The sequence below is a fragment of the Cupressus sempervirens genome, chromosome 2 (genome assembly GCF_028749045.1).
Source record: "Cupressus sempervirens isolate cs-2001-9-10 chromosome 2, ASM2874904v1, whole genome shotgun sequence".
In the NCBI taxonomy this organism is placed as follows: Eukaryota; Viridiplantae; Streptophyta; class Pinopsida; order Cupressales; family Cupressaceae; genus Cupressus; species Cupressus sempervirens.
Genome location: NC_143119.1, coordinates 104,505,053 through 104,519,108, shown reverse-complemented (window position 1 = coordinate 104,519,108; position 14,056 = coordinate 104,505,053). Strand labels below are relative to the sequence as shown.

The 14,056-nt window shown below is 35.6% G+C and overlaps 1 pseudogene; it reads left to right on the top strand.

Moving 5' to 3' along the window:
- Positions 1–583: 583 nt before the first annotated feature.
- Positions 584–14,056, top strand: part of LOC149571259 (polyadenylate-binding protein 2-like) — a 94,226-nt pseudogene continuing 80,753 nt past the window's right edge.

Below are 14,056 nucleotides of genomic sequence, written 5' to 3'. Positions count from 1 at the left end.
ACCATGCTTAGAAAAAGTCAAATTATAGTCAAACTAAGTCAAACTTGGGTCAAAAGTAGGGTAAACTAGATGCAAAACCATAGGGGGTTGATATAGGCTATATGGTTATGCAGGAGGAGCTACCTCTATTATAGATGAGGGGACATAGGTTGCAAAGTCTTTTGTTATGTCACCAGATGATAGCTGGTGATTGGGGGATCTTGGTTGGTTTGGATTTATATCATTTTACTTTTATGTCGAAAGTGAGGGGTAACAGAGCTCTGTTGATAGCATTGACTGAGAGATGGCACTTAGAGACAAGTTCATTCCATCTACCAATTGGAGAGCCTACAATGACCCTTCAGGATGTATGGCACAACTTGAGGATACTAATTCATGGGGAGTTAGTAGTGTACGACCCAGTGATTGGACGAGTAGCCTTACATCGATTGTTTAGATGTGGAGATGTGGTGCTAGGCATCTGCAATTATGAGATTGGATGGGACCTATTAGTGGCATGTCATGAGCAATTGATAGTGGTTATTTGTTGGGTGATTGGTGGGCTATTGATATCGGATAGGTGGGGACATGGATTTCCCTTGAGATGGGGCCAGGTGTTAGAGCAGATGGTGATGGAGGGGACAATGTTTTCCTAGGGCCCATGCATGTTAGGGATGTTGTATTACTATCTACATTAGATGGCATACAGAGGTGGTTTGAATTTACTTCTGGGGGTACATTGCTATAGATCTAGGCTTAGGAGCACATTGTAGTATTTTGGCCACTTGTTGATAGGGAGTTAGTAGAGAATATGCCATATTCATAAAGTTATAGAGGTGTACTAGCACAGGGTCCACTAGGATATGTGACAACATATGATAGATGGTTTGCATAGCATCATCCAAGGCCTTTGATAGATCTAGTAGTACCAGTACCATGAGTGAGGTCTCAGGAAGAGTAGGATGAGGGGGATGAGAAGGGAGGAGATGAGGGCAATGATGAGGAGGGGAGAGATGAGGATGGAGAGGATGTTGAGGACAATGAGGAGGGTGATGATGAGGGGGGAGATGAGGATGATGCGAGGGGGGAGATGAGGATGATGCAAGGGGTAATGATGAGGATGTTGAGGGGGAAGATGAGGGAGATGATAAGGTGGATGCCGAGGCAGAGGATGAGGGAGATGATGATGAGGAGGGTGGAGATACCAAGGGTGAGGATGGTGTTGGAGGTGGTGATAAGGGAGAGGATGAGGATGACTATTGGGAGGTTGGGGATGATGGTGGTGCAGGAGGTGATGAGGATGACATAAGTGTAGATACAACGACGATGTATGTGGAGGGGGATCTAGTGGAGTACACTGACAGGACACTAGTACCGATATAGGCAGGGCCTAGCCAATTAGAGTTGATGGAGGTGATTAGAGGTCTATGGAATCAGTTGGATTGGGTTGTGGTAGAGAGGGAGGTCATGATAGGATGGAGTTACAATAGAGAGAGATTAAGCTATGGCTAAGAGAAACATCATGGTGCATAGGGTAGATATGGTAGTGCAGGAGTATCAAGAGTTCATTAGCAACATTAGAGATGTGAACTTCTAAGAGATGGTGATGATGATGAGTAGGGCACACATGGAAGCACAGTACTGGAGGGATCAATATGAGAGAGTGGTGCCACCAGGGAAGAAAGTATAGAGTTTTTGTGCATTGAGATCTCACTCCCATGGGACACATAGGACACAAAGTAGCATAAGGGTGATGGGGCCTATGAGGCCACCATAGAGAGTAGAGTGATCATCCTCGAGGCTAGACAGAGGCTACAAGCCTAGTGATAGCACAAGATAACATTGACATACTCATCTAAAAAATGGCTTCTTTATTTTTCTTTATGGTTTCTATTATTCTCTTTCATGGTTCATGCCTATGGGCAATTAGTATTGACGTAAACCATGATCACATACTTTGATACTTTTTGAGACACATATGAGATGCAACTATGTTACGATGACTATATGAGATGTTTTATGCATATGTTTATATGTTTTATATGGATGCATTTATGCTTTTTTATGCGGGCTTTTATATGATGGCATCATGCATTATTTTATCATGTGTTATGACATCTTTATGTTTGCCACATATGTTTTTCATGAATGAATGACTAATGAAATCTAAATTATATGAAGTGAATGCAAATGAAATGTAAAATGATATGGAATGAATGCAAATGAAATGTGAAGATAATATAAATTCCATGTTTATGCAAAGATTTATTGCTTTAGATCATTTTGGACTTTTGACATATGCAAGAATGCAGGACAACAATGCTTTTGATGTATCAGAGTACAAGACCAAGGTAGTAGATGAAGAAGACACAAAAGACGAAGAAGATGAGATGAGGAATTGTTAGTATGATGAGAAGAATTTTACTTTTGTAAAGTGTACTATATGTCAAATGGAGCTTTATTTTGATATGGCAAATCAAATGCAATGCATCATGGCATAAAGGGCTAGAGCGTAAATGCAAGCCTTTTGCGTAAACAAGCACAATGTAGACAAAAAAAATTACCTTGTCCTTCTTAAGTCATATATACATGCCCCAAAATCTCAAAGGTACATTGTAACAAATAGAAAATTAAAGATGACCATGAACCATCTTGACCACTCTCATAGATCACATTATATCATCGAGAGGCATAGGAGCATGATTGAAGAAAAAACAAAGCAAAAATAAATCACTCACTAAACAGCATGAGCCAACAACTATTCTTGTCCATTATTACTTTCTTTTTAGTTTTTGTGGTCTTCAGATAGTGTTTGATAGGTTGATCATGTGATGGTTGTGATTGTTGATTCAGTTGATAGGTTCATGGTGGAATATTGGATTGATTGTTGGTTCAAATTGCTCAGACAGTTTGATTGTCATTGAAGTGTAGTGCTTTGAGTTTCAATCTACAAAAGTGCAAGTATTTATGCAAAAGGGATGATTATGTACAAGGTTTATTACAAATTTTATGATGGGTTTTTGTGATTTTTAGGGTTTTTGGGATATTTGATATTTTTTTGTGACTGATTTCTTTAGTATATTTTACAATTTTTAGTGTTTACTTTAGGAAATTTTATGATTTTTATGGATTTTTTCAGGACATTTTATGATTTTTATATCTTTTTTCAGGACATTTTATGGTTTTTAGAATTTTTTCAAGATCATATTTGAATGTTTAGGATTTTTTTAGGATCTTATTTGAATTTTTAGGACTTTTTAAGGATTGTGTTTTAATTTTTTAGGATTTTTTTAGGATTGTATTTGAATTTTTAGGATTTTTTCAAAATCATATTTCAATTTTAAGGATTATTTTAGGATTATAAAAGCATATACAAGTGTTAGCTCCAATCCGTTATGTGATAGGTCCAATGGATAAAAATTTCTTAGGGATATGCCCCCAGTTCAAATTCAAACTCATGCACTATGTACAAAGGCCAATGATAGAGTATGTATAGATGGTTGATGGATTAGATAAGATAACAATCGATAATAACTAGTTTGTGAGCCATGGTCAAGGAGCCAAGGATGTCTTGCAAGATGAAGGATATGATCAAGGAATAACAAAATGGGAGAAAGACAGATGGAATCTTGATAGATGGAGGAGCCACAATTGATTACACATGGTGCCTATTTGCCAAGTTTTCACCATGGTACTTGTCCAAAGTGCCTATTTGCTAGGTTTTCACTTGTGAACAAAATTTTTCTCTTGACTCAAATTTTCATGCCAAGATGCCTATTTTCTAGGTTTTCATCAAGGCATCCATTTTTTCATGACTTTTTTTACTTTTTTCTTTTTCTTTTTTCATGATTTTTTGCTTTTTTCTTTTAATTTTTTTCAGGACTTTTTTAAATTTTTAAAATATTTTTGCAGAAATTTTAGATAGAATCAACTGTAGTACTTGCAAAGATGGATGTTGTTGATGAACATGGGGAATGGTTCACCCTCTAGAGTTGCAAGCTGATATACTCTAGACCCAAATGATGCAGTAACTACATAAGGTTCTTCCCAATTTGGTTCAAATTTGCCTTTTTTTTCTCTATGCTAATGAGTCTTGTAGTTCATCTTTAGGACCAGATCACTAATCTCAAAATGATGACCTTATACTTTCTTGTTATAGCTTTGTTGGAGTTAGTTTTGCTTTACTTGGATATGTGTCAAGGTAGCTCATCTCCATTCATCAAGCATTTCTAGTTCATGGAGTCTAGATATGCAGTAATTTTCATCATCATCAACATCTTGTTGGGACACTCTCAATGATGGAATTTAAACTTCAATGGGAGGTATGACCTCAGTTCCATAGACAAAAGAGTATGGTGTTGTGCTAGTAGGAGCACTCGCACTTGTTCAATAGGCCTAAAGAGCTAGATTTAGTTGTAGGTGCCAGTATCGACTAGAATCATTGATAGTCTTTTGGAGAAGCTTAACAATGGTTATATTAGATGCTTCTACTTGGCCATTGCCCTGTGGATGGTAAATACTAGAATATCCATGGTATATGTTGTACTTCTTATCGAGCTTATCTACATCTTCATTTTGAAATGAACTACCATGGTCAATAATAATAGCCAAGGGGACTCCAAACTGACATATGATGTAGTTTAGAATAAACCTTAAAATCTACTTGCTATTGGTGAAGGTCAAAGGGACAACTTCAACCCACTTGGTAAAATGTTATGCTGCTGTGAAAATGAACTTATGACGATCAGAGGATGAAGGACAAATAACTCCAATAAGATCAAATGCCCATTTTGAAAAGGGTCATGGCGATATGAATGGGTGTAATTCTTATCTGGTGCATGGATCAGATTGCTATGTATCTGACACTTATGACATGTATTGGCAAAATCATGGGCATCTTGTTCTATGGTTGGAAAATAGCATCTAGCTTTAAAAATTCTTAGCTAGACTTAGACCATTGAAATGACCTCGAGATATACCTTCATGAAGCTCATGTAAGGTAGTTTCAGCTTCTTCTGAGTCAAGGCATCTGAGAAGGGTTTCATCAAAGGATCTCTTATAAAGGATGTCACCGATGATGATGTATCTAGCAGCTTGATGGATAAAGGCTTGATGGTCATTTTTGGATAAGTTGGGTGGTAGGATTTGGGCATGTAGGTAATCATAAATGTCTTGCTACTAGGAAGAATTTGGATGAACAGGTTCACACACAAACTTAGATTGAGGGAGCTCAAATCCTGGAATCAAAAGTTGCTCCACAAGGAATTCACAACATTCCACATTTTTAGGCATATCAATCATAGAAGCGATGATAGTCATAGCATTTGTTTGCTTGTTGTGTATTCTTTTTAGCTGACAAAAGAGATAGTGAAAAATTCAGAGTTAAGGAAGTTTACCATCTACTTGTACAACATTAACTTATCATTTTGGTTTCATAGTCATCATTGGCTTGGTGGATGACCAATTGGGAGTCACCAAAAACTTGTAAATGTTGAATGTGCCATTGGATACCTATCTTGAGTCCTGTGATCATTGCCTCATATACCACTATGTTGTTGGTACAATGGAATGCTATCCTATATGACTTGGGGATTATGTCTCCTTAGGGAGTGATAAACATAATGCCAGCTCCTAAACCATTTCATGTATGTGATCCATCAAAGTAAAGCTTTCATTCATTATCTATATGCATGTTAAATATGGCTTCATCTGGAAAGTCTATCAAAATGGGATGATCATCAATCATAGGTGCTTCTGGTAACTCATTTTCTATCACTAGTCCTTTGATTTCCTTTCTATCTACATATTCTATGTCAAATTCACTAAAGATCATGACCCATTTGGGTAAGCATCCTGTGAGAGTAGCCCTACTTAGGAAATACTTTAGTGGGTCAATCTTAGAGATGAGCATTTTTTTTTTTATGGAGCATATAATGTCTCAGCTTTTGGGCTACAAAGACAATAGCAAGGTAAGCTTGTTCAATGAGTGAATAATTTAGTTCATAGCCCACAAGTGTTCTACTAATGTAATATATGGCTGACTCTCTTCCTTTTTCATGATTTTGTGCTAAGAGAGCTCCTAACACTGTATCTGCAGTAAATATGTATAAAATGATTGGCTTGCTTGGAATAGGAGCCATTAAAACTGGTAGATGTAGAAGATAATTCTTGAACTATTGGAATTATTCTTGACACTTCTTGTTCCTTTGAAAGGATACTCCCTTACGTAAGAGGTGTTGAAGGGAGTGACACTTATCTGCCAGTTGTGCAATGAATCTATGAATAGACTGTAATCTTTCTTTTAGTCCTCTTAAGGTTTTTAGATTTGTTGGAGGAGGCATGTCAAGTATTGCTTTTACTTTCTTGGGATCCACTTCAATGCCTTATTGAGAAACAATGTATCCTAGGAGCCTTCTATAAACAATCCTGAATAGACACTTTTTTGGATTTAGATGGAGCTATAACTTTCCATTCTATTGAATATCTAATCTAGGATGCCCAAATGATCTTTTCTTTTATAGGATTTGAAAAGTAAGTCATCAACATGGTCTTCCATTAGGATGTGCATGAAATCATGGAAGATGGTAGTCATTTCTCTTTGATATGTTGCCTCGACATTTTAAAGACCAAATGGCATAACATTCTAGCAGTATGTTCCCCAAGGGCATGTAAAAGCTATTTTGTGTTGATCTTCAGGGGCTATTCTTATCTAATTGTAGCTGGAAAAGCCATCCATCATTGATAAGAACTCATACCCAGCTATCATGTCTTAGGAAAATCATCCTTGGGACATGCCTTCATAAGATCACAAAAGTCAGTGTATATTTGGATGCCCCAGAGTTTTTTCTTACTAGTACTAGATTAGATATCCGCTCAGCATAATCAGTGGGTCTTATGATGCTGACATCAAATAATTTCTTCAATTCAACTTTGAAAAGGAGGGTAACTTGAGGATGTATTTTTCTCAACTTTTGCTTTAGTGGTTTCACTTCTGGCTTTAGTGATAAGCGATGAAGGAATAGATTAGGATCTAATCTAGGCATGTCTTCATAAGACTATGCAAAGTTGATCTGCCTCTCTAGAAAGACTCTGAAAATTTTATCTTTTTCCTCTAGTGATAATGAGGTTGTAAAGTGTATCACCTTGGGGTTGTTAGGAGTTCCTAGATTAATCTCTTCTATCATTTCCACAAGTAATTTCAATATTTCCTTTAATGGGGGTGTGTCCAATCTTCCATCCTTAGGTGCCCCAAAGAGGTTTTCACCCTTAGATACATCCTTTAGTTTTACTTTTTCATGGTCTAATAGTGCCTTTCAGTTTTCACCAAGAGACCTAAATTTGTCTCTTTTTGTTATTTTCTCAATTTTGAGACTAGAAGATGGAGTTGACTCCCCGAAATATGCCATGATGTTTAGATCAATGGAAAATCTAGATTCATGTTTGCCTTGTGGTAAATATTCATGGAGCTCAAAGAATTATGTGATGGCATCATTGATAAGGCTAATTATTGCCTCTATTTTATGATAGTTTTAAACACTTTGTTTAACACTATTTTATTTTCATCAAGACATTTATGAACTTATATTTACATAAACTGATGATTAACCTATGGGTAGATAGTATGTCATCTTTTGTTAATAGTATATGTATAATACAATATTTTATATAACCATTAGAATGTGTGTCCTAATATTTGAATTTAATTTGATAATGCTTATTTGCAAATATCTCTACATTATAACTAACCTATCCTACAACATAAGCATAATGACTCATTAAGAGACCTAGTGCACATACTATGCTGACCATTTAAACTATATGTCCTTGGGTTGAGAAGATTAAATGCACCTCATGGTGGGGAAAAATAATCCTTAGATTGAATACACTATTGCTAAGTATGGCCTAGAGCATGATTATTATACACCTATTGTGAGGTGGACCATTTTTTGGCAATGTTGCTAGGGATGGTGTCAAACTAGGAGCATTTTTGAGTCATAGTTCTTAGTTAAGCTTTTTTAGAAATTTGCAATCTTAAAACTTTCTTCATCAGTTTCAAGAATTCAATTGCACGCATCAAAGAGGAAGATGATGAGATGAATAAGGAAAATTTCTTCCATGGGAGTTTGTTAATTTAAATAAAGAAATTGAAGAAGAAGAAGCTAAGTTGCCTTTTGAAGATGCAAGCTTTATTTTTCCTACAAAATCATCCTTGAGAGTAGAACCTATAGATACAAGTGCTCTTCAACCTTTTGCTGAAATTTTGCTAGTTTCCTTGATAAGACTGCTCTAAATCCACCAATTGTTAATAATCCAATATCCAATGTTCCTTTTCAATAGCAACCTCAAAATCTAATACCTCTAGTAATGACACAACCTACCTTTCCATTCTCTCTTCCAAGTCTTGTAGCCAATGCTAGTCTCAAAAATATACCTTCAACTTCTCTCCCAAAGTTCTATGGGCTTATAACTAAAGACCCTAATACTTTCTTGTTTGAGTTTGATATACTTTGTCATAGTTTTGACTACAACATTGATGTCCATAAGCTCAAATTATTTCCAACAACATTAAAAGAGTCAACTTTATGAGAGGTGTGAATGATAATTACCTAGAAGCACTAGACCTAATGGTTTGTGGTGAAGTATATCAAGCTTCTTGGGATGACCTCAAGAAGATCTATCAAAACTATTCAAGGTCAACTATGAAGAAAGGCCATGGACCTCATTCCACAGTCACTAAAGGAATCAACCAAGGTATTTCAAAGCTCGAGATGTCTAACCTATTGTTAGATTTTAAGCAAGATATTATAAATGATGTTGAGACACATCTTGACACAATGACTACCAAGAAGAAGCATGCAGAAGTTAAATTACAACTAGCTGAATACCGCCCTCATTGTCGAAAGCAAAAGAAGGATTGCCAATGCAAACTGGTTGCAAGTATGAAGAACCAACATCTTCCAACTAAGTATCTCAAGATATATGGAGATGATAAGCAAGTATTTTTTGTTGCTCAATGCTGGCCATGGGCCCAATGTCAAGCTATACTTTAGGACCCTTTGAAAAATTCAAATTCATATAGTAATCAATGGAAAAACTATAATCCCCAAGCTCCTCCACAATATCATCAACCTAATTGGAATAATGATGGGAAAAATAAACAGCAACAACCCCAATGGCCTCAAAATTCCCAACATCCTAGCCCAACCAATAGAATAACCAATGGCAAAACTAGCAAAACTACTAGCAAAACCAATAAAACCAATGGCAACCACCCCAAGGGAATTGGCAGTCTACAAACCAAAGGAGGGTACCTCAACAGTGGCCTAACCAAAATACCAGTACTCCACAATTACCACCCCTAGTTCAACAACTTGCTCTAATGCCACCATGTGCAAATCCTACACCTCAAAAGTAGACACAATTACCTGCACAACCTCAACCAAATCCAAATAGCCAATAACCACAACAACCCATGTATATTGGTGATGCTCAGCAATATCCTACTTACACTCTGAGTGTTGAACATATACATCTGAGATTTGGTACAACTTTACCAGTGCGTAAACCACCTCTTATAACTGAAATACTAGACACTCCTATAGCATCATAACCCCTAGTTTCTAAAGAGGTTGACCTAACCAATTTCACTATCTTAGCCCAAGGTCAACCCGTGGTGGAACCTCATTTTCCAAAAAAGCTTATACAAAGTAAACTTGTACAAATAGAGGAAAAACCTTTTGATATTATTTATCAGTTGAAGAACATGCATGTCTAAATAGCCATGTTTCAAGCTATTAATGATGTTCCAATCTATGGAAAAGCCATTAGAGATGCCTATCTAAAGAAGCCTGGGAGGAAGAAAAAGCACCCCACAATTATCCATGTTGTGGGACAATTGGCTGAAATTATGTTAGGAAAATTAATCACCCCAAAATATTCTTATCCAGGTAGTCTAGTTATGTATGTTAGTATAAATGGGCAGTCTACTAAAAATACTTTAATAGATCTTGGTGCTAGTATAAATGTCATGACCAAGGACACTATGAAGAAGTTTGAAATAGAAGGATTAAGGGCTACTCCAAAAATTCTACAACTTGTAGAAAGTTCTACTATCACCCTTGATGGGATGATAGAAAACATAGTTGTAACCTTAGACTCTCTAGAGTATCCTATAGAGTTCATGATTCTGTCCCCCAAAGTTAATCTATCTGGTTACCCTATCATCTTAGGTCAACCATGATTAGCTAAAATTGATACAAATATGAGTTGTAGGTTAGGGAATATGACCATATCCAATGGCCAAGCAACAAAGAAATTTGATTTATATCCTCCAACACAACCAATATCATATTTAAGCACATCTGTTTGGCTAGATTTAGGGGATGAAGAAGAAGAGTTAAATTTTACAACACAACTCATTATGTTACATGTTGTGTCGTAGAAAAAGATGTATTTAGAATTTTCATGTTGAAATTGACCACATATGAGGAATGTGATGAGAATTTTATTCTGCTCAAAGAACCTTACATTCTTCATCAACTCTTATTGTGTGCTTTAGAAGCAAGTGCAATATCTAAAGCTACTATGACAGAGTCTACCCCTACTATTGAGCTGTCCAAAGGTCATAATCTCCATGTTAACCCCAAATTAAAATTCACACAAATGTAACAGTTAACAAAGTTGCTTCAAAAACATGAAAAGGATTTTGCATGGGACTATGGTGATATGAAAGAATTGGGTCCTACATTGTGCACCCATAGGATATCCATCAATGAAGGGTGTCTCCCACTCCGTCAACCCTAGAGATGGATAAATCCAAGCCTTAGAGAAATAGATAAAACCGAATTACAAAAACTACTTGATGCTAGTTTTATTTATCCTATATCTAATAGTAAATGGGTGTCACTCCTAGTCATAGTGCCCAAAAAGGGAGGAAAATGGAGAATTTATGTAGATTACAGAGAGTTAAACAAGGCCACCAAAAAGGATCACTTTCATTTACCATTTATAGATCAAGTTCTAGATACTTTAGCTAGAAAGAAGAATTTCTCTTTTCTAAATGGGTTTAGTGGTTATAATCAAATTAGTATTGCTCTTGAAGACCAAGACAAAACCACATTCACATGCCCATGGGGTACTTTTGCATATTCTATTTTGCCTCTTGGTCTATGTAATGTTCCTGCAACATTCCAACAAGTTGTTATTATCATCTTTGCTAATATATCACATGATTGTATGGAAATATATATGGATGATTTCACAACATTTGGAGTCACCTTTGAGGAAGTAATGATGAATCTTGAAAAATTTTTGATAAGGTGTCAAGAACATAATCTAGCACTTAATAGTGAAAAATGTTTAATGCTCATTTAGAAGGTGTGTTACTTGGTCATTTCATATCAGCTACAGGAATACAAGTAGATCCAACTAAGATAGAGGTAATTCAAACATTATCCATACCTATGAAACCAAAATATGTATTCTAGGTCATGCTAGATATTATAGACATTTCATAAGAAATTTCAGAAAAATAGCCAGTCCCTTGAATAAATTACTGACAAAGGAAGCTGAATTTAGTTGGACACCCAAATGTAATGAAGCCTTCCTATAGCTTAAGAAACTTCTCACATATATACAGATGCATCTGACTATACCATAGGTGTAGTTCTAGGACAATAATATCAAAATCTTGAAAATGAAATATATTATATTAGCAAGAGCCTTCATGGACTAGAATTAAACTACACAGTGACTAAAAAAAAGAACTGTTAGCAGTAGTTTATGCTTTGTACAAATTATGGCACTACATAACTAGCTATCCTATATTTTTTCATACTGATCATGCAACAATTAAATATCTCATGAACAAACTTGCTATAATAGGAAAGTTAGCAAGATGGTTACTATTGTTGTAAGAATTTGATATAACTATCATTGATAAGCCTAGAAGAGCCAATATGGTAGCTGATTATTTATCAAGAATCCACCGTGATGAGAATGACACTACTTTGGTAGATGATGCATTTCTAGATGAAAATTTATTTCATATTGCTATTCAAACTCCATGGTATGTAGATATTGCTAATTACATTGCATATAATAAAATGCCAAAACATTTTTCTTACAAGGAAAAGAAGTTGCTTGTAGAGACAAGTTTCCATTTCTCTTGGATAGATAATCTCTTGTTTTACACTGGACCTAATCAATTTATGAGAAGACGTGTGAGAGAAGATGAGACATATGATATTCTATATGCATGTCATAATGAATCATTTGGAGGACACTTTGCAACAAAAAGAACAACCTTGAAAATTTTAACAACTAGTTACTATTGGCCTACACTTCACAAAGATGCAGCCAACTACACATGGAAGTGTGATAAGTGTCAAAGGATGGGCCAACCGACAAGAAAAAATAAAATTCCTCTCAACCCACAAAAGGAATTAACACCATTTGATAAATGGGGCATGGACTTCATTGGTCCAATTGATCCTCCATCCAATGAGAAATCATATGTTCTTGTGTGCACTGATTACCTGACAAAATGGGTTGAAGTCAAATCCATGAAGCATGCTCATGATCACAAAGTTGTAGAATTTCTGTAGGAAGAAATTTTTATCGCTATGGTGTACCCAAAGATCTAGTCACTGACCAAGGTGCACAATTTACTTCTAATCTAATCTCAAAACTGATGAAATAATATAACATCACGAATTGGAAATCAAGTCCCTATCACCCTCAAGCTAATGGAAAAGTAGAAGTCACAAATTAGGAGTCACAAATTAGGAGATAGAGAACATCCTAACAAAAATAGTTCATTTGCATTATAGGGATTGGAATAGAAAATTACCAAAAGTTGTTTGGGCCTACAGAACAACATGGAAGACTACTATAGGGTTCACACAATTTGAGCTCCTATATGTGAAAGTAGCAATTCACCCCATTGAATTTGAACATAAAACTTTAAGAATTGCACTGGAGTTGGACATTGAACTTCCTACAGCATAGAGAAAATGTATTCTACATCTTAACTCTTTGGATGAAATACACAAAGTTGCTCTAGAATGCACTGAAATTATATAGAAGTAAAGAAAACAATGGCATGACTCCCACATTAGCAATAAAAAATTCTAAGTTGGTGACTAGGCACTACTATATGATTCTATATTTAAAGATATGCCAAGCAAGTTGCAGACAAGATGGCTGGGTCCATATGAAATTAACTATGTCTTTGAAAATGGAGCCATCCCATTAACTACCATTGATCCAATGCCTTTTAAATTATTAGTTAGTGGTCATAGACTCAAGTTATATAAATGGCTCCAAAAAAAAAAGGACTTCCTACAACAGTTTCAATGGACAAATTCAAATACACACTAGGTAACTCTTCTTGCAGTTGAAGGTGCTAACCTTTTTCCTACAACTCTTCAACACTAATTTCTTTGTGCATGCCCATAATAAAAAATTTATGCCCATATATAGTTCCTAATTTCTCCATTCACTTTCTAATTTCTTATTTTTCCACCTCATCTCATTTCTTTACCTTCCACCCACCCACCTTCCACATCATAATTTTCTAATGCTCTCAATAAACATCGCAAGTTTGCTGACAAATGCTATCACTACTGATGTATCTTCTACCACCTTTTGGTATGTGTAATGATAAATTAATAAGTATAAGCTTTTCAAATTATTATTCATTTTATAGTACACTTTTTTTTTTGCTTATATCTAATATTGCATTCTTTATATTATGGTGGCATTATGCCAGTTCCATACCCCGTACTAAGTTTGACAAATGTGGACACTTGTCCATTTTTTGTAGAGGGTAGGGAAGGTTACTAAATTCCAACAACATTCCTATTTATTCATAAATATTTTTTCCAAATTTTCATACTTCCTTTTTTGATGGAATTCAATTGTCATAAGTACGCAATTGTCTAGGTGTCGTACTCCTTATTCTTGAATGATTCCTTATTTTCATGCTGTGATGTGACCTATATTTAAATTTCAAGTGATTTGAATCCTATTTTTGAATGATTTTCACACATCAATGATTTATTCTCATTAAAGCCAT